Consider the following 22,073-nt stretch of genomic DNA (forward strand, 5'->3'; position numbering starts at 1 on the left):
ATGCAAATAAGCTTTTATGTCAGATTTATGTTCTTCCTTTACTTTTTTGCCTGTGTATAGCTTAGACAATTTTGTTAATGTTTGCTACTTTCATTCAGATATGCATGCCCTAACAAACTGTGTTGCTTTTTCAGAGTTTGGTGACTTCGTTGTGTGTTGGACTGACTGCATTTCTGGGGAAGCTTAAAAGTGTCTTTAGAAAGTCTATTTCCACTATCTTAAGAAAACACAGGAAAACATTCTTAGGTGGTCAAATCCTACTCAAATCCTTTCTGCAGGGACATCATGTGATCTGGTAGGCATCAAAGCAGCATAGGGGGACCAGCTGCAGCTGACTCACAAGCCAGGACACAGTTCTTCCACGTATCACTTATCATTGCTATTTGGCAAATCACTGAAAGATCCCACCACTGTGGAGAGCTGCAGGCAATGCCCTGATTATTGCATTGTCTCTCTCCTGACGGTACCAACCTACAGATTAAGTCCAACATGCAAGTTATATAGTCACCCTTCCTTATTGTACCTCCTTTTATGGAGCTGCTTGCTGCTCACTGGGACTTCATGGTAGAGCAGTCTGGTCTTCCAACTTTGGAACATTTCCTAAGGGCAATTCACCTGGCTTTGCTGGGGACTTCACTACTTTTCTTAAATCTGGAGAGACTGCTTGTAGGGATCGCCTCAGTCTTTGTGCTCATCCAGTCAGTGGTCTGTTTACTCAAGCACTCAAGCTGTAGCTTGTTAGGAGTACCACCACTGTATTTCAGTTAGAGCCTTGACTAGACTATAACACTACAAAGTTAAGGCATCAGCAGCTTGGCCTCAGTTTGAGCAGACATTTTCTCCGACGTCAGGGTATTGGCCCTTTCTACTGTCTGATTTCTCCAGAAAGGGACAAAGAAAACACATCTTTTTTATGTTTTATTTTATTTTTTCCTGCTAGCAGGTGAGTACTGCTTTGCTGAGAATGTTTTTTGTTAAAGCTATGTGTGCTGAAAATAGCGTACATGGAATTTTAGCTATTGCTGTAAATCTGACACAGCTTCATATGTCATGTCCTTGTCTGCTTACTTTCATGAAGCAAATGATAAAACATAGTGGATAAAGCACTGGATCTTTACTAAGTTCTGGAGTGACATTGACATTTGCCAGCGACTTAAATATTAGTTCTTCAAGGTTGCTCTGTAATACAGAGATTCTAGTAAAAAGAAAAGACAAAGGAGAGAAATCTTTCTAAATGCCAGTTTAGTTATTGCAGTTTAAAATAGATATTATGCAAAATATCCTAGCTTCATGCAGAAAAAACACTCATTTGTTCACTGCAGTGCCCACTTATTTTTCCTGATTTGGGTCACTTGCCTTTTCAAAGCTCATTATGTGTGAGATTAGTCCCTGGAGGAGGTTACACAAACAACATACGGAAATAAGGCATTCTCTCATGATATACACCACATCTGCATCTTCCTCCATAAACAACTGTTGCCCTCTCCTCTGGGAAGACTGCTGTCACACATGAGAGCCTCCGTTGCGGTCTAAAGGCTGTGGACACAATGGTTCCCTGGATTTCCCTTACATATAGCCCTGAATCAGTTTCCATGATCTCCTTTGGCCAGTCTCCAGTCTCATCAGGACCAGTGGGTGTTTTTGCCACCGGTTTAACTCAGAGTAGATTCATGGACTTCAGCTTCCTTGTATGGTTCCCCTGGCTGATTTTTTGATTAGCGGCGTCTTTTCTCATTGTTCCTCTCTGTTCTTTCCAAATTTTCTTCCCTTCCATGCTCAAAATACAGAAAGTAAATTGCAAATTAATATTGCTACCTGCTATCTATTTGGGGAGCAGTAAAGAAACAGTATGTTACATTTAACTGACTTTACTGGCATAAATATTTCTTGTGTTTTCTTGATTTATAATCATTATTCTTAAAAAAAAGTTGCATGACTTGATTTTTGTCCTGGTCATCCTCATTAGTAGATTGCAATGACTGCATAAAAAACACTATCTTCTGACTTCCTTACCCACTAAAGAGAGGAAATCGTGCTGGTCATTAGACACGAGCGTCACAAGCTGTAAACCCTTCTCAGAGGTAAGGACTGAATTGCCACAGGGTCACAAAAAGACGTCGTGGCCATGCTGTCAGCCTAGTAATGTGCCTATAGTCCCTTTAACTTTTCTCCTTTTTTCATCCCTGGGTCCCTTACACATAACCTATGGCATTGCCTTGCAGACAGAAGGCAAAATCTACTTCAGGATTTCTACCTCTTCTCAGTTACTGCTAGCAGGTGTCTTCTCTGAGCCAGTCTTTCCCAGGAAGACTTCTCGACCTCTTTTGCATCTTGGCCATCTACAACAGCAACACCTACTAGCAAGGTGGCACCTCAGGCAAATTCTGCCAGAATTATACACCCCTCCCAAAGACAATTAGTCTTAGCAGTACTTAAAGATTGGTATGTAAATTACATTTATCTGAAACCTTGAACTTAGTAAAATAGAAATTTGCTGCAGGCAGCTGCAGTACAAGTCAATCCAATTTATTTAGTGTAGATTAATAATTCGATATAATTATTTTCCAAGGACACTTACTGTGGTTATTTTTGAATGTTCAGTCATTTCCCAGCTTTAAATGTGCTGTATGATGAATGTAGCTGAAGTTATACTTTTAAGAGAGCTTTGTTTCCTTTCAACTCCTTTTCCAAGCAGGCAGCCTCCAAAGATGAGCAGAGGTCAAATCAGCAGCTGTTGGCTGTAATGCTGTCCCCTTTCTGATAGTTCAGTGAGCTTAAATCCCATAAATCTCCTTGATCTTAAAATTCACACAAAAGCACACTGAAAGCTAAAAGAAAAGCCTGAGCCTTTAGCTATCTTGGAAATGTCTTTCCAAATATATATTCTGCAAGATTTATCTTGCAAAGCTAGTTAAACAGATCTGTTCAGCTCTGGGTACCTTTTGTCTGGTGGTTTAAATAAAGAGACATTGATTCCATTGAGAGAAAATAATAAGTAAAGGCTACTGATAAATTAGCTGACCATATATCTACACTTCTTCAGAAATAAGGACATGCATCTGAACTGATATAATTGCTGAAAATGTATTCATGTTTTAAGAAAAATCTGGCTACTCTATCATCTTATAACCATTCTGTATTTAACATTTACCATGTTAATTAATGGTTGCTTGTTCATGAGGATATTTGTTTATGACAGGTACCAGGTGGGACCAATCAATAGGTTAGGCCAGATAATCTGGGGCTGTAAATGTCCAATTCAATAATATTAAGCCCTATTAGCTTCCATTTGACCATAAAATGTATGTTGATCATGTTTAGGAAGCTCCTTATTTGTTTGTGCTTGTGTCAGCAGTTTTTCCACTCATCTATCTTGGACACAGAAGCAAGAGAGGCACAGAAATGCAGACTCACCAGGTCAGGCCTGCACTCTGTCCAGCCACTAGCCCAGATCCAGTGATCTCTGACAAGATGCATCTTATCTGTGCCGATTTTTCTTTCACAAAGACTCTGCCATATTCTTTCAGAAAGGCTCTTCAGATACAGCAGAGAGCAGGCTGCTGGCTAGGCGAACTGCTCCAGCAGTGACAGCTGGCTCCAAGTGACTGCATGTATGCCTGTCATGAAATTAAGAGGTTGGTGTTGTCACCAGGTGACAAGTATGTATCAGGTTGCTTAACTGCAAGGTCAAGATGCCATATGCATGTCCTGTCACATAACAACAAATGGACCATGGTCGTGGGTCCTCCAGCAGAGGTGTCCCACTCCAGCATGAGTATGGAGCCTCCTTTCCATGAAGGCTCTCCTGAGGAGGATTTTCAGATGTCTTTAGCACTGTCTTAAATTTTTCTGCATGAACTCAGATGCAAAAATGTCGTTCCCTTGATAAATGCTGAATGTGGAATGCGCCCATCCATCTCTTCTTTCTATTATTTCAGTTTTGCTATTGATCTCTACTAACACAAGAAAGTATGAGAGATGTGGACATGATATTATGAAGCTGAAATATCCAGTGACATTTCCTTGTCCTTGAATGCATTCCCAGCAATCTGCAAATGTTAAAAATGGATGACCCCTTCCAAAATCAATTTATGCTTCAATTCAGAAGGCTATGACACATACAGTACATAGCATGTGTTTTTAGGATGACTCAATACCTGGGAATTTCTGTTAAATTGATGGAGGGTAGGAGAGGTTTATGGTAGGAAAGATGACCTGCTGGAGAGGGAGACCAAAAGACAAAGGGTTCCAGCAAGAGAGGAAAGAGAAGAACATTAAAATGGTAATGCTGAGACAGATCAATGCTGTCTCTTGCCCATATCCTCTCTCTCTTTAAGGTCAGTAGCAGAAGCTTAGAGGAGAAGCCTAACAGGACAGTGCTCTACTGCAACCACCGTTTATCCCCTGCCTTGAGCTCTCTGAGTCTTAGGGACTTCCAGATCTCGATGCTGTAACTCCATCTCTGTCTAATTGCCCTGGTATTTACTTCCAGTCACTTTTAGAATTGCTTTTTGAACAAACTCATACTTTTGGCTTTCACAACACCCTTTGCAACATGTTGTGGCAATGAATTCCACAATTTAAGAGCAGTATGTAAAAGAGTATTTCTTTTGTTTTTAACCTGCCATCTGATCATTTCATTTGATGTCCCTCAGTTCTTGCATTATAAGAAATAGCGAATAATTATTCCCTATTCATTTTTTCTGTGCATTCATGATTTTATATTCTTTTGTACCTTTTCTAGCTTCACCATATCCTTTTAAAGTGAGTATTCAAGAAGTAAGCACATTGCAGATTTTTACAATGAGTTGTTGATGTTTTCTGTTTTATTTTATATTCTTTTCTTACTGGCTTTTAACCTGCCATTTTCCTTTTTCACTGATGCTGAACATTGAACTGAGGTTTTCAGAAACTGTCCTCAAATAATCCAAGTTCACTTTCATGAGTAATAATTGCTAATTTAACATGATAAGATGCAGAACTTCAGATTTGAGGTTTTTTAATCTAATGTAGAAATAGAGACAAAAACATGGAAACAAGGATGCAGAATCTGTCTGAAGATGAATGTTTTCTTTTTTTTCTCAGCCTATCTTCAGCAGGAACAGGTAGTTGGATGCAAGGAAGTTAGAGAAAAGTAAGTGGCAATGTCAGAGGTAAGAGATGACCCAGCTGTATACTATAGTAACCTTGCTTCTTGCATTTGGATGATGTAGACATATTATCAACGTAATTCCTGATGAGAGGAAATAATCAGAGATGCTGAAATTGTGAGAACGATGGAACTCCAGTGTAGACAGATGAGGATAAGGAAAGGGTTTGAGAAGAAATAATGTAGCTATTCAGCATGCAACTGCACTAGGGACCACCTGTCAGATGAGGCCCAGGTACAGCTGAGAAAGATGAGGGAAGTAAGGGGTGAGTGTCAGCAGCTGGCAAGGTAGACAGCCTCATTTCAGTTATTGTACTGCTGCCTATACTCAACACACTGTAACATTAAAGAAAAATGCAAAGCAAGACGACTAGTCCCGAAATCTCTTTCTATTATTTTTTGAATTGTGAAAAGGTGGCATGAATGAATGAAAAGAATTATTTTGATTAAAATTTTCCATGCTTTTACTGGCATCAAAGTTCTTTATGTGTAATCTAATGCTCTGTTAATGAATTACATATGAATTTGCAGCCATTATTGCCTTAAGAGGCTTCCAGCAGTTCTGTCCTAGAGTCTTTCATAGGAAAATTCATGTGCTCCAAGCACTATTACTCTTTATTGCACCCACAGGATTTTGGTGCACACGCCATCGCCATCGCCAGTTTCAAGTAAGCAGATGCATCCCAGGCCTGCTTGCGGCCTCCCCAGGGCTCTGCCCCGGCAAAAGGCTCTCCCAGAGGGAGAGGACAGCTGCGCTTGCCCCCGCCGCAGACACCCCCCACTGCCTGCCTGCTGTTGCTCCCCGCAGATGCGGCTCCACCTTCCGGCTGAAGCACCGAGTGCGCCTCAGCGAGCTGTGGGTGCTGTGCTGCGAGAAGGCGGTGGCGGCGGCCAGGCCAGAGGACGAGGAGGAGGTCTTTGGCCTCAAGTGCAGCCAGAGCCTCATCCTTGTCTGGCCCACCAGCTTCTGTGTGGTCACTTTTGTGTGAGTCTGGGGGACACGTCCCAGGGCTGGCACCAGTGCCCGTCCTGGCCCACGGGGCTGGGCTCTCTCCCGGCAACTCTCCCTGCGTGGGCGAGAACTCTCCGGGGGCCGTGTGCCTCCAAAGGAGGAGGAGCAGCGTGGGCTGAGGCTGTTTCTGCTTTGTGCTGCAGGTCGCAGGAGGTGCAGCAGCTCTGGCTGGACGCCATCGTCAGGTCAGCCCTGCCGCGGCCTTCCAGCTGCCGGGGGCATCGAGGTGGAGGGCAGGGGGTGCTCCCAACGGAGCTGCCTGCAGAAATATCCAAGTAGCGGTGGGGGAAAGGTGCACTCCCTGCCCCGTGTAGCTCCTGGCAGAGCAGCGGGAGTTGCTTCGCTTTGTGCTTGCAAATGAGCAGCAAGCCCTGGGAGCTGTCAGCATAGCTCCTGGCTTGCAGGCCTGGGCACCCCGAGCCACTGCTGTGTGCCTGCCTGAGGAAGAGGCCCATGGAGAGCAGGAGCAAGGGCCTTGCAGAGCTTGTGCTCCCAGCCAGCGCTGCTGGAGGCTCTGCGGGGTGAGGGGCAGCGCTGGGCTGGCTGGCAGGAGAGACAGCAGCGAGGGCTGGGGGTGACAGAGCTCTATGTGTGCCCTTCCCCATGCACAAGCAGAGCCCAGGAGCCAGAGTCACCCACCTGCCCTCCCTGCGGCTCCTCACCAAAGTGGTCGGCTTCTACCGGCCCGTAAGTGTCCGCACGGCCTCCGCTCCACCCTGAGAGCCACTTGGCTTTGCAAACCCCACCACGCCACAGGTTTCTCATGGAGCCTCTTTGTTCTCTCACCCAGGAGGCATCACTCACTGCCAGGACCGTGGAGACATTGATTTTGACAGAGGTGAGCAGGGGCTGCCTTTGCCTGGTCCTTGCTGGCTGTGGCCAGGAGATGCCTCATCAGCACAGGGTGTGCGTGTGGGGGGGGAGGGGGGTGGGGGCTCTCCAGGGTGTGCAAAGGCAGGGAAGCCCCCATGCCGGGGGAGAGCATGGCAATCCCTGCATAGCTGGAGCAACTGGCTCGAGGCCCTTGCTGCTGCGGGGCGGCTCTGTAAGCTGCACCCCCTTCTTGCAGGCCGAAGCCAAGAAACGCCCCCGGGCGGACCCTTTGGCCGCTGAAGAGGGACTTTGCCACTCGGCTGGTGAGTGTGCAACAGAAAGTGAGTGGCAGCCACCTTCTATCCTGCTTGCAAACTCGCGCCTCTGCAGGGCTGTCTGTCCCGCCACCAGCGGTGACAGCCCGGAGCACAGCAGCACGGTTGGCAGCCGCAGCTGCTCTTGTTTTCTCTCCCCATGCAAAACCTCTGTGCCTCTCAACACTCTGGAGGAGACTGTGTGGCACATGGCACTGCATGCAGCCTGAAGGCACCATAGCTGGCTGCGCCTGATTTTCTGAAGCGCTCCTTGCTTTCCTTTTGCTCGCAGCAGATGGAGGGAAGAAGGTGTTGATCTCCTGCCCCCTGGCTCCGAGAGGAACCTCTGGCACCGAGGACTGCCCAGGGCAGGGAGGCTCTGGCTCCCAGGTGGCTCTCTTTGGGCAGCCTCTGGCTCTCCTCTGTGGGCAAAGTGATGCTCTGCCCCAACCAGTCCAGGTAGGCGAGCCTGGGGAGAGAGGTCTCCTGCAGGGAGGACTCTGCGGAAGTCAGTGGAGTTCACCAAGCCCTACTGAGGGTGCACTGGGGGACAGTCAGGTTACTGCCAGGGTCATCTCAGCGGAGCAAGAACGACACACTCCTCCAAGGCAAGCAGAGTGCAGCGCCAAGTCCAAAGCTGTCTGTTTCCGCCTGCAGGAGCTCCTGGCTCTACTCTATGAGGAAGGGCCAGCCACAGAGGGCATTTTCAGGAAAGCTGCCAGCGAGAAGGCACGCAGGGAGCTGAAGGAAGACCTTGACAGCAGCCGGAGCATTGATCTGGCAAGCAAACCCATGCACCTGTTGGCAGTGGTGCTGAAGGTGAGTTCTGCTGACTTGTAGCTGGGAGAGCACATGGCAAATGGGCATGGGCCCATGCCAGTGCCTAGCCTGACCTAGGAGGGCCTCCAAGCTAAAACCCTCCTGAAGCCACCACGCTGCGCGGTTCAGGCTTTGGACACTTTGGCCTTTTCCTTTGCCGCGGGATTTGCAGTTCTGCAAGTTGCCCCTCTCAGAGCAGGTAGCTCAAAGCTAGCTGCCTGCTGGTGAGCCCAAGCCACGGGCAGGCTGCCTCTCTGCTGCCTGCTTGTGTGCAGAGCCTCACCTATGTGCCTTGGCCTTGCAGGACTTCCTGAGAAATATCCCCTCCAAACTCCTCATGGCCCAGCTCTATGACAGGTGGCTGCTGGCGCTGGAGAAGCCCAGCATGCTGGAGAAAATTGCGGAGCTGAGAGAGTAAGTTTGGCAAGCAGTCCCACCGCTGGGGCTCCAAGCAAGAAGCAGCAGCCCCTGCAGCCTGCGCTCCTCCTCCTGTTTCTTTGTGCTCCCTCAGGGTGGCTGGCAAACTGCCTTGAGCCAACCTGCTCTTGCTCCGGCACTTGCTCGCATTGCTCCACCATATCAGTGAAAATGCAGAGACCACCCGAATGGATGCCAGCAACCTGGCCATCTGCGTGGGGCCCAACATGCTCAGCCCCGACATGGACAACACGCTCCCACTGGCCGTGCAGAAGGAGAGGAATGACAAGGTCTGTTGAATTAAGCACCTCGCTCCCCCCTGAGCTGAGGCTAAGGCTGCCTTGCTTGTCTGGGGCCACACACGGCTCTGAGCTAGAGAGCTACAGCTGTGGCTACAGAAACGTCCACAGGGAGCACAACAGGCTGCTCAAGGTGTTTGCAGCCCCTGGTGCTGAACTCCCTGGCTTTCTGTTTGCAGGTGACACTGTTGGTGGAATTCCTCATCGACAACTGCACAGCAGTGTTTGGGGAGGACGTTGCCTCGCCGTTCAGGCCCTCGACCGAGGGCTCACTGAAGCACACAGACAGCAGCTCCACAGGTATGAGCACAGACCACTGACTGTCGCGGGCCAGGGCTGCTGGATCACATTCTGGAACTGGAGAGCAGAAGACATCTGTGGAAAGGCAGAGAGGTGCAGAGGGCTCCATACAGTCTTGTGGCGTTTCCCTCCTGGAAGGCTTTTCAGTCCTTCGAGTAGCTAGGAACAAAGGTTTTGCCTTTGCATCTGCCAGGGGGCATGGTACCAGAGGGAAGGTCCCCTGTGATCTTCCCATGGCCTCTAAAAGCTACCTAACAGGCTCTTTCTCCCCACAGAACACCCAGGTGCTGCTCAGTAGAACCCTTCTGCCTGCCACAGCCACAAGCCGGGAGCTGAAGGCAGCCCTGCCGCCTCCGATCTGGAGCAGCCCAAAGCAGGAAGCGCTTCAGTGAGCAGTGGCTATCCAGCATGCATCTCTGCCCCTCCGCTGACTAATTGGAAGGAGGAGATCGGCAGCATGCACAGGAGCTTCTCCGAGCCACCTCTGTGCTACCAGAACAACAACTCAGAAGGCAGCAGAAGGGACCTGGAGATAACCGCGAGGCAGGAGCATTTTCCCATCCAACAGAGAAAGCAAAGCTGGGAGAAGAGGGCACTGGCAACACCACCTTGCCATCCTGAAGTCACGCTTGTCAAATCACACTCTCTCCCCAAAATGTCCTCCGGCTGCTCCCTGCAGAGCTCCTGTTCTCGTCGGATGGCTCGGTCTTCACCAGCTGTGCACTAGTTTCACTCCCCAGCCCCCAAAAAGCTGCTTGAGTAAGACCCAGGCTTTTCCCATTGAGCCCAACGAGGACAGCAGGACAGCCAGCAGCCCCATCAGCAAGCACGCCAGGCGTGCTCTTTTGCAAACCGCAGCAGAACACTCAGAAAGGTCCCACATTTCGGAGGCCTGGAAGACATGAGTTTCCCGAGAGGCAGCTCCTCAAGGAAGAACAACCAGCTCTCCTGCAGAATTGTGCAGGAGAAGAGGCCCGACGACAACAAGCCATTGCCGGTGGTGTATCAGCAAAGGCCCCCGTTTCCGGTCAGCCAGAGCAGGTGTTTCCAGAGCTGGTTTAGAGCAGAGGAATCCGGGAAGAGCCCTCTCTCAGGAAGAGCCTGCTCAGACCTGCCTGAGCACTCCGGTTGCTTCCTACAGTTCCAACCAGGAGACCCACAATGTCACAGCAGGACGCTTTGCCACCCTACCCTTGCACCAGCTGTGCACAGGACACAGCAGAGATGGTGCCAAGGCATCTGCTGAGGGACAGAGTTTCTGCCCTGAGGGATTTGGAGGTGGAAACTGCAAGCTGCAAGGTTCCTCCAGGAAGAAAGCCGAGTGTGAGTTTCCCTGCGACGCCTTAGCGGAGCTTATTGACTGAGAGACTTGTCTGGATCCTGTCAGGAGGTGACAGTCTTGGGCAGCCGTTGGAAAGGAGAATGGAAAGCTGCACCAGAATCTCTATGAGCGGAGGTCCCAAGCCTTCGGATCCAGAAGAACTGCAAACCTTATAAGGAAGGTTGGGGTTTGGAGGTCCCCCTTGCCTGCACGCAGTAGTCTCGGAAGACCGCTGCATGATTTGCTGAAGAGAAACTCAGCACGGAACCGGGAGCAAAAGCCTCAGGAAGACTCAGCTGCTTCAGAAGAGCACATTTCTGCTCACAAAGCTGTGGGGCACTGCCACCCTGAACGCCCATTTACACTACGGACACACAGAAGCAATAAGGGCTATCAATGGGGATTCTCAGGCTGCGTGCGCCGATTCTCATTTACAAATCGACTGGGACTGGCACGCGGTTTCCCCCGCGGGGTAGCGCAGAAGACTGCTGTGCAGCAACGGGCTTTGTACATCCATTAGCAGGTGGTGCATGGTGGGACAAACAAAGGAAACAATGTATCAGAGCGGGTGGAGAGCCAGGACCAAGGGAAGAGGTTACATTCCTCGGCAGCCGATGGGTACGAGCACGGAAAAGAGTGCCAGAGTCTTTCTGAGCAGAGGTCCCAAACGCTGCTGCCCCTTCAGATCCAAAAGCATTGTGAGCTTGGCGAGGAACTTCGGGGTGCTGGCGATCGCCCTTCTGTGGGGTCAGTGTTCTAGCAAGACCTCTGCGCGATTTGCTGAAGAAAGCCTGTGCACGGAGCTGGGAACCAAAACCGCCGGCAGTATTAAATGCTTTAAAAGATGAAAAGCTGCCTTCCTCATCTCTGGCACCCCCCTGCCTACATGCCTACGTACATGCCACATAGGCCTAGGTGATCAGGGATGTCAGTGGGAATGATGGCAAGAAGATGGGTGGGCACTTTGGAAAGGAGGAGCCTCTTACCTCTGGCTCGAGCTCCCGGCCAGGTTCCCAACCAAACTACCCTGCCTTGGAGAAAGTGCTCTTAGCTCCATCCATAGCAAGGGCTGCTACCTCCCGAGCCAGTAACTCAAGAGAGGAAGTCAAGTTGTGTGGGCAGGTTCCTACTGGAAAGCTCCTTATAAGTGGCCAACCTTGCCCGTGCAGGGGAGCACAAAAGACGCCTCTGCAAAAATGGGCTTTCTGCCTACCCTAGCGGTTGGTTAACGAGCGGTGGGTCAAAGAAAGGAAGCAAATCCTCAGAGAGGGTAGGGCGCACTGGGGGAGACCTACTGAGGGCTCCCATCCACCCTGCTCGCCCTGGCACGGCGAGACAGGAGCAGGGGTGCGGGTCCCACCGTGTGGGAGCGCCAAGCGAGCAGGGAAACGAGGGAGAGGCAAAGCTGGTGCTGCAGCGGCAGCAACCAGGGAAGCTTTTGCTGAGGAAATGCAGGGCTCAGCCCAGCTGGCAGAGCTCAGAGCTGTGCAGATGGCGCTGCAGCAAGGAGCCTCTGGTGTCTGTGCGGACTGGGACGCTGCATGGGCCGCTGCCACCCAGGGGCTAGAATCCGAACAGTTTAATCATTTTAGTCTCTTGCAAGGAGATGACCATCAGTCAAAGTGATTTTTATTCCCATCTGTTGACCCTATTAATGTCTAGATGGTTAAATTAACCTCTTTTTCTCCAGATTATTCTAGCACAAAAGGTTACTCACTTGACTAGGAACAGAATGGAGAATAGACACTTTCTCCATGTTTACAGTTATAAATCCGATTTTTTCCCATTTATTATTTTGACTAACTAATTGATTTGGCTTCAAAATTGTCAGGGTTGCTTTGAAGTCTAAGAAAAAAGTGACTGTGCAAAGAAACATCTTCTTTCAGCTATCTTTGCTTTAAAATAACTGTTTATTGTAAAATATGGCAATTTCTGAAATTATCAGGTCAGGTGTATGCAATGAATTACAAAAAGACCATTGGGAATTGTGATGAATTAGGTTATTATAAAAGCAGACTTGAGTGGGGGAAAATAATCCAGTACTGAAGAAATCCACATAGTAATAGCATCTTTAGAAACTGGTTTGTTCCATTCCTTTAAAAACGGGTCAGAATCCAAAGAGGTAGGCTAGCCTCTTCCAGACAAAAGCAAACACCACATTGTTACTCAGAAATGATCCAGACATACAGCAGGTTTCACCAGGATTTCAAGAGCAGTTCCTCTCTGATTTGTCCCACTGCTTCACTAGAGGTCTCTTTCACAGTGATACCAAATCTCTCTTATAATCTGCTGGACATTGGAGACAGAAAACGTAGAAGAGGAAAACCTATTGTGCTTTGTTGGCAATTCCCCCTCTTTCTGGCAAGAACAGCAAAGACAATTCAGTGTACCTTGTCCCTAAGCACTATGGAAAGCTAGCAGGAGCAGTCCATATCGCTGAGTGTGGCTGGGAGTTTCTCCCCATGCTTCTGCAGAGCTGGGCTCAGGGTGCCAACAGGTGGGCTGGGCTAACACGTGTTCAGTTCTGCCAGTGCTGAGACCACCCAGTCCACGTGAAAGAGATGTGGGGTCCAGGCTAAAGCATCCAACAAGCTTGGGCATTTGTGCTTCTCTTTCAGTGCCTGGTCACTCTGCCAGAGGTAGCATCTCTAGGCCCACATATGTACCCCTATGAGTCTAATCTTGAAATCAGACTAGCCTCTGTGTTTAACTGATGTGGTAGACAAACTCTTTGATATCTTGGAGCACTACACACATGCATGGTATTATGAATGGCAATAAAACAGCAGAGAAAATCTGCCTCCATCTCCTCCAGTGCCTGGGGTCAGACTCTATTGATGTCCAGAACAAGGAGCTGTTGCCACTTACAGAAACTCTACTACACCAGGAGAGATCCCAGAGAAATTATGAAGCTTCTTGGGCCTCCATGAATTCAAGAGCGTAAAACAAAATGCAAGGTAAGGAGTGAAGTTCAAGGCCTTCCTTTCCTCAAGACAACTCCTTTTCCACTTCACTTGTTATTTGAATCATGCCTTGACTAATTTTAAAAATCACCTCCTGCACAGCAGCCTCTTCTCATATTCTGATTTCAGTCATCTTCTGGGACACCTGAAAGCTAGTGGCTGCGGATTCAGGAACTCACAACCCTAACTGCTGTCCCTGAACTAGAGGAATATGCCTTTTTTCCACATGGCTGCACTTTCAAATCACAGCACACTCACACAACACAGTTATTATCTCTGGAAGAGTAGATGTCTCAGGAAGTCATGTCAGAGACTTAATCAGTCTAAGAAATCACATCATACTAAATTGCTTTCCAGTGTGACAAAAGTCTCTTCTAGACCAACCCAGGGAAAAATGTCAAATCGAACAAGAATTGTATTAATTTTATTTGGCACACTGACAGCTCTGACTTCATGTATGGAGTATACAGTATAGCTATTTATTTCACAGATCCAAAAGGTATGGGCCAAATGATATCTGACATTAGTCCACTGAAGTAAATGGAATTAAACCAGGGTGAATCAGCTGTGACAGTCTAACAGAATGTATTAATTTGAAATATTTTTTCTCTTCCACTTGGTTGCAATGATCGATATACTACAGACAGGCTTTGGGGGTTTTAGGCAATGGAGTAAACTCTGGAGAAACTTTGATCAGTGATTCCTGGTGATGGTGTAGAACTGAACACAAACTGTTCTGGCCTCTGAATCAGGAGTCTTATTAGTCTACTGAGCAAAAAGATTAAAAAAGCATCAAAGTATGGCAAGATTTAATATCTGGGCAATATAGAACAGAGTGAGAGAAGCCGTCTGCTCTGGGATTATAATTACTAAGCAATAATTCTCTGGGCTTACAAATACTAATGTTTCTCACCTGGTGCAAATCCTGGAGAACTGGTGTCAAAGGTTCCCAATCAGCTCCATATTCTGCACCAACCTGGCATTGCTGGCAGCATGCTGTCCAACAGCAGAGCGAAAATGGCTGGGCTTGTAACTCAACAGAAAAGCTACAGACTCTTAGCCACAGGTGTCAGTGTGCTCAGAGGGACAGCGTTCAGGCAGAGACACCTGCGTATTGTGGGAGGTGTCCCACTGCAGTCTCCTTGGCCTTACCAAAAAGGGAAGAAGTGATCCATTCTAGGAATTGATAGTCCATTCCTAACCTGAAAAGTCTTATCTGAAAAACAGAAAGAAATGTCTTACAGCAGGAGAGACTCAAACATGCAGCTTAGCTGAGACAGCCTGCATTTACCATGCTGTGTTCAACCTGAAACAAAACTGCTCTCAGAGATTTTACAAATCCTGTCCTAAGGAAAAAAGTTTATTATCCTTGCTCTTTGTAAAGAGTTTAAAGAATTTAGCTCTGCACTTGATTTATATCACCATATAACTTTTGTTTACACTCTTAGCTCTCCAGAAATATCCATAAATAAAGACAGACTACTATGGGGAGAGTCCTGCAGGAACTGGGCCAGATTGTTAACGCCCAGAAATGTCTACCTCTATTTCTTTCCATGCCTTCTTTGTTCTGTCCCCGCTCATTCTCTCTCACTGCCATATAATGCTCTTCATCCATAGCTGTTTGTAAAGGTGCAAAGCAGGCAGGCAGGAGCTGCTCAAGATGTGTGGGAAGGTAAGAAAAGCACTGTTCCTCAGGCTTACTAGCAGTGCTGACAGAATGAGTTATTTCTCAGATAGAGACACACAAGGCAAGAAGTGGTGCCTCAGGTGAGTAATTGCACTTGACAGCTCTTCCCAATGCCCTAAATACTGCACGGGGTTGGGCAAAGGGCTCTGCTCCTTTCATTTAAGAAATCAGTAAGCAGGCTTGGCTTGTGAGGTGAAGAGGAAGGAGACAGCGGTAATGACGCACGAGCCCCTGCTCCCACCCCAGCCAGGGCAGCATATGCTCCCGTATTGTACGATTTGGATCTACATGTTTATAGGGTTTCAGTGCTCCCTGGAAAGCAGGGCTGTTCCTGCCCCCATAACCGTGCCAAGCTGCACTGCCCTCCCTAAGCTATGCATATGGCTTCATGGCACTCACAGTGCCCTGGAGACCCTTGAATGACCGGGGAAAGCCACGTCCCTTCTCCTGATGTGAAGCAGAGCTGCCGAGAGCCAACCAGCTACTAATTAGCACTTGCTGAAAATGCCCCTAAATTGAGCACCCTCAGTGGATATAATTATGCCAACAGTGCAATGTACAGCCACTGCTCAGGTGGTTCTTTCTTCATCCCGTGTCCATTTCCACCTCTCCCTCTGCCTGCCATTCTAGTCCCAGATTGTCACCCTGCCTCAATGCACTGATCAAGGTGAAGTTTTAGCCAGCTGTGTAGCCAGGCAGCTGTGCTGTGATTCCCATGGGATAAGAGCATGAAGTCAACTGTTTGAGAGTGGGAGTTAGTGTGCAGACCCAGCAGTTACCAGGTGGGATCCAAGTACTCAATTTAGCCAATATCCAGTATATGATGTTTACCAGTATTATCCAGTTTTCTGCAGCACCTCCCTGGCTCAGCTCCCTGCTCAGTTTGGGCCCACCTAAGCAGAGATGGAGAGGCAGGTACAAGAAATAAATTATGGTGTGACTCATCTGTTGAGAATATTCTCCAAACCACTATCAGTCTGCTTCACCAAGCATGAATATTGATGTCCCATATATGCACATACATATATAAAAGATTGTGCTTAATATAAGTGCTCCATCTGTGCTTCTGGTGGGTTTGGTGCAACTCAGGTCACCTTGGTCCTGTAGATTCAGTGCATCCAGCCATCTTAAGAGAGCAGAGATTTAGCTGCAAAGTGCACCTGATGTGTTCATTATCTTTCTTCTTTCAGACATCTCTTAATGGTAATTTGGTAGGGACTTTTAAAATTTGCAGAATGCGCTCCTGTTTCTCTGCTGAGCTTAAGAAATTGAGACTTTTGCTCTATGCTTATATTTTGGAAGGAATAGAAAAGTTGTCTTTGATCAGAATCTAGCTGCTCTCCTGGGAAGGCACCATTCTGGGTGGGCCTGTGGAGCTGCAAAAGCATCAGGCACACAAGTAAGAATAAATAATAATAACTGACAATTACTTTCAGTATTCCTTTGTTTTCATGATATATGCTGAACTCTCAACTGTCTGTTACCAGACAGTGAGCAGAGTGTTATTTAAAAATGCTTGCTGAAAACACAGCTATTAAAAAAATGTCAGTATATCCATTTCCCTTAAAAATGCCAGATGTTTCACAGAAATGTGTCAATTTATGTCATATTTTCAGGGGGGAACAGTCGAGAATAGCTTTGTTTTGTTTTGTCTTGATAATTTTATTACAATTGCATTATTTTTGTTCATGTAATTTTGGCTCATTAAAATACTAATTTTAATACTGTGCTACATAGAATGTTGTATTTATTAGTACACGTACTAAATCTTTTCATATTTTATAACATTTCAACATTATTGAAATAAATGTTTCAACAGAATCTGAATAAAGTATTTAAACATTTTTAAATGTTTATATAGTTCAGAACGTAATTCTTAATTTAAATTTTTATTGTTTTAATTAAATTTCATTTCAATACAAAATATAATCTCTTTCTCTATTTTTGAATTGTCTGCCAACAGAAATTCAAGTTTTGGCCATTTTTTCCTTGTGCTTCCTTTCTGTGGGTGTTGGGAACTCTTTGAATAACTGCTTCCTCTGAATGTCTTTACATTTAGGATCCCAACCTGCTGAGAAGCCTCTGCCTCTGGCAGAGACGCCCATTTTTGACTGAAGACACTCACAATAGCAAAAACTGCTTTATTATTTTTTTTTAATTTGTTTTTTTCCAACCTCTCCAAAATTTGCAAATCCTTCATTTTGGAGTCTGGGCTCAGCCCCATCTAATAATAGAGAGAGGTATAATCACTTACACCTACAGTTGTCTCTGTACCTCATCAACATCAGCCATGTTCTCCATATACCAAAAGATGTCATAAAATACACACAAAAATATCGGATTTCTGGTCCCTGGAGCCACCTAGCCTTCTCAACCAGTCTTTTTTTTCTTTTTTTCTTTTCTTTTTTTTTTTTTACATTTCTTTCACTTTTACTCAATCCCATTTCAGATTTGACTACAGCTAGACCCTTTCTTTCCTCTTCTCTTTTATGCCTATAGTTAAAAAGCAGAACTTCTTGCTTCTTTGCTCAACTCCAAGAGAGCATGAAGGCTGAAGCCTGAAAGAATGGAAACTGGACTGTATGGAAACTGGACTGTGACGAAATGCATGTATATGGTCACCTTACTTAACAGGGGCTCAGCTTTTTAAAAATCCATCATGTGATTACAGAATTAAAGAGCAAGGAAAATCTGAAAAAACAAAACTGATTGAAACCAATTATCAAAATGAAACAGACTAACGTACCATAAGATGAGTAATGCTTACTTTAAAATGATATTTTTTTGAATCAGGCATATTTTGACCTGTATTGGTAACTGAAGGAATTATAGCGATTATGCTGGGATAATGCCAGAAAGCAGCTTGGCTGCATTATTAAGCTCGAATGAATCAGCTTCAGCTATAAAATGCATTGCTAAATAGACAAGGACAGTAACAAATTATAGAAAGAAAAGTGAGGGAGTAGAGAGGACATTTTATCACTGCATTCTAAGCATGCAAACATTGATCATCTGTCTTGCAGAGGACAGTCCAGGGAGGTGGGGAAATACCTGTACTCTCAGGAGACAAAATCAAAGCTTGGCACAAGGCCTCTGTGAAAGGATTGTATTTGATAGTATTTAAACACAGGTAGCAGCCTGTGGATCAGTACATTTAATAGAATACTGGGGATGGATTGAGGTCCTTCAAGAAAAGGCAGGTCCTGTTCATGTGCAGGGATGGTCTCATGTTGTGTCTATTTATCATCTTTCTCTTTCTAACAAGGCAAACAGTTCAATGTGGGCACTGTTTGTTGAAGATGCTGATAATACAAATATACAAACACTTGTAATACAAAATATAGTAGCATGAGGTGCAAGTATGAGATGGGCAATTATAAAGGAAGATTAATTCAGTCCTGGTTGTGCCTTTCCTACCTTTCCTACCTCTGCGATGCTCACAGAGTTGCTCAGCTGTGATTAAATTTGTTGTTAAGCCAAGAAGAAGTGAATACTATCTTGCGGTAGCAGAAAAGTAAATCTGTTCTATATGTGTCTGTGTTTTAAGGCAAATGTTCTCGGAACCAAGAGATACTAACTCAGTAATCAAAGATGGAAGGCCGTACGCCAGGCACCCTTTTGCTTCTATAGGACATACGCATTTAAACAGATACAGCCAAACGATGTTGGGAGGGGTAAAATGTGACATTCACTACAGCATCAGTGAGTGGAACCATCCTGATGCTACCTTGGACCAGAAGGTGGTTGAATGACAGAAACTGACCTACTAGACCAGAAAGATGAGGATGCTCTTCATCATAAAAAATAACTTGTTATTTATGGGTTAAAATGGGTTATGTTTAGTAGGAGGTCTTTCGGAGGTACTATGCAATATGACCACAGACACTAAAATTTAATAGTAGAATTTAAGACTGTTCTTGAAGCTTTCAACCGCAGAAATTTCCATGGCATTAATTTTAGTTGCAGGGTTGAGAACAGCCTATAGAACTCACACTGGAATTTCTAGACCTTTATTGTATTTTTACGAGCTACAAGCCCATTCTCTTCTGTTGAAGAATCTCTCAGAGGCTTGATTCACCATCTGTAATTTCCTTATGGTGCTGAACTTTAAGACATCAGTTTCTTTCACAATTTAATCAGGCTCTTTCAAAAAAGGAATAAGTAGATACACTGCTCAGTGTTTTGAAACTCTTGTTTCTGCCCAACTTATGTAATAGTTCTAGGTAGATTATCCCAGGCATTTCTTAGGAAAAATAAAATAAACAAACAGTTTCATTTTCCCTAGAGAAAGAGGTGAAATCCTGGGATTTGTTGTTTTTTTCCTGAGTAAACTAACAAAACAAGAAATAAATTTAATTTGGGTCAATTGTTGTGTTTTAAAAACTTTGAAATATTTCTATCCAGTTTTGGCAATTATCTTACTCAAATTAACTACAAATTTTGTTTTAACATAGGAGACCCCTCCAAAAACAAGGGCAATATGCTGAAATTAGAAAACTAGTTATGTTGAAACTTTTTAAATCACTTCTGAAAATTTTGCATGCTAAAAAGTTTGTCACGACTCACTTTTCTGCAGTTTCAACTTGAATGAATCCATATTACTCCATAGACTCCATTACTACATAGAAAACCTTCTTGCTGTAACTAACCTTGATGATCCTAATATTCATTCAAAGGACCAAATGTATCAGAAGAATCATCCACTGTAACTCTTTGGTGTAAAAAAGCTGCATCGTCTTCAACCAAGAGTAAATTTGGCCTGAGAATTCTTTAGGACAGTTTATTTCCACATAGTCTCTTTCCTAAGTGCATAAATTCTGACTTTTCAAAAAACTCTGGAAGGAGTGCCTTGGTGTGTTAGATATTTTTCTAGTTTAACTCAGACATTACAATTTTGATCAACCATTTTTTGTTTTTGGAATTTGATCTCTCAGTGTCAGCCCAGTTTGCCTTTTTGTTTTTAAGCTTAAACAAAATTCATTTGGCCACCTGAGTTTTTCAGCTATATGTAATTTAAAAAATACCAATTTAATAATTAAGCATATGAATTATTCGGAAAAGAATGGGAAAAATAGAGCTGAATACTAAATCCATTTGGAAGGGAATTAGATCAGCTTTTTGAAAATACCAACAGTTTTCAGTGGAATCATTGTTATTTGTGAAAGTTTGTTTTTTTTTTTTTTTTAGGTTAATCCAGTTTGGATTGATCATGAATGCTACTGTGCGAAATGCTAGATGTTAAGATGATTCTCTTTTTTGATACAAAATGCCTCTAGGTCCACAGTAATATGAAGGAAGACTAATCTTAGGGAATCTAGTTTCTGAAAAGGAGAGAGGAAGTCAGGAATCACAATCAGAGTTAATTCTTCCATTAACTCTGGTGGATCCGGGATCTCAGCCTTGTTTTGTAAAACTGGAAAAACTACTTATTTTTTCTCTTCCTTAGGTAATATTTCATGCAGCGGTGCTGTGGATAGTTTATGAACATTTATTAAACATTTAGAGTTCATTCAGTGGAGGGTTTGCCATAGGTTCAGTGTTTTATAAAAAAACTTCTTCAAATTAAGACAAGGCAAGATTATCTTCATCCAGGACAGTATTTAAAGAAAACAATATTTTTTATCTTTTTAGCTTAAGAAGACAAATGCTTTCATTCAGTACTTTAGAAATACTTAGATGTGGCATTTTTGTCAAAATATGGGCTTTTATATGTAAAAAACAGAACATCTAAAACTCACTAACCAGAACTTTTCCTGTCTCAGCATTTTTTGTTGATCTCTCTGGGAGGTACAAACTCTGCATACTGTAAGGTATTAAGTCAAGACTATAATGGAAGTAGTAGTCTGTATGATATTCTCTAATGCATTGCTCAGGAATACATGGGAAACAAGGTTGGCCGCATCCTATAAGCGAACAGAGTAGTGTTGTCCTTGAGTTACGATGAAATTAATTGTATTAGCTGAAGATGTGCCCCACTGTTTTGAAACACATGCTTGTAAACAGAGTGAGCTCTGCATTTCAATTTGAATGTCTGATTTCTTACCCTTATAATTTGCTATAGTTGGCTGCTGTCCTGCCTACACTCAAAATATCTGTTAAGGCACCAAAGTTTAGAAATCTCCGCCTCCCTTTGAGGTGCAACACAGAGAGCCAAAGCTGGTTTCCCTTCAGTTTGCTGTTAGGCATATCTGACGTCTCTGTCAAAAGGACCTGTCATACTGCATTATTTTTTACTACACTTTGCTCCTTCCACCTCTCCCTTAACTCTGCATGTTTAAGGAGAGCATGGAGGAAAATGCCAGCTTACCAAGATTTCTAATTCTTTGCTCCTAAGCTATTCTGAGGACCGTAAGTTGGGGAAAGAAACCAATCATGGTGAGTAATAGATCTGTGTTTTTTCATTTGGAGAACCAAGAAAAGATGCTCACACAGTAAGCCTCTTTGAAAGAACACCCCTGCAACAGTGTTTAGCATCTGTCTATAAAGATGCTGATATGGTGAATGGATGAAAGGCCTTACAGCACTAGGTGCATTTGTATTGCATAACTTAAAGCTGTTTGTCAATACTTTCCTGCAAGACAGAGATAATACTGGAAACTGTTAGGAGCAGTGTCAAATTTCTCTCCTGCACACACAGGCAGCTTAGGCATTTCTGCAGCAAGGAAGTATTCAGAGATCACTGTTGCAGTGATCAGTGTGTTGACCCAATATTACTTACCCTTGGGATCACCTCAAGCACAGTAAAAAAAAGTCGCAAAGCCTTACTGAGGATGCTCCTTTAATGGTGATGCATAGGCAATACAGCACTTGCTCTAACCCCTGGTAGTTTGGGGATTGGCTGGAAATGCATGTGCTTCTTGGCAGAGCTGTTAGTCCTGATGTCAGTGGTGATCCTAAAGTCTCCACAGGCTAATTTGCCATCGAAAACTGGGTCAAAGCACTTCAGAGAAAATTGTCAGTTGCGTGCATGGGTACAAAG

The 22,073-nt window shown here is 45.0% G+C and overlaps 1 pseudogene; it reads left to right on the forward strand.

Moving 5' to 3' along the window:
• The first annotated feature begins 3,732 nt into the window (after positions 1-3,732).
• LOC112993522 (T-cell activation Rho GTPase-activating protein-like) lies at positions 3,733-10,470 on the forward strand (annotated as a pseudogene).
• The last annotated feature ends 11,603 nt before the right edge of the window (positions 10,471-22,073 follow it).

This window comes from Dromaius novaehollandiae, chromosome 3, assembly GCF_036370855.1.
Source record: "Dromaius novaehollandiae isolate bDroNov1 chromosome 3, bDroNov1.hap1, whole genome shotgun sequence".
Lineage (NCBI taxonomy): Eukaryota > Metazoa > Chordata > Aves > Casuariiformes > Dromaiidae > Dromaius > Dromaius novaehollandiae.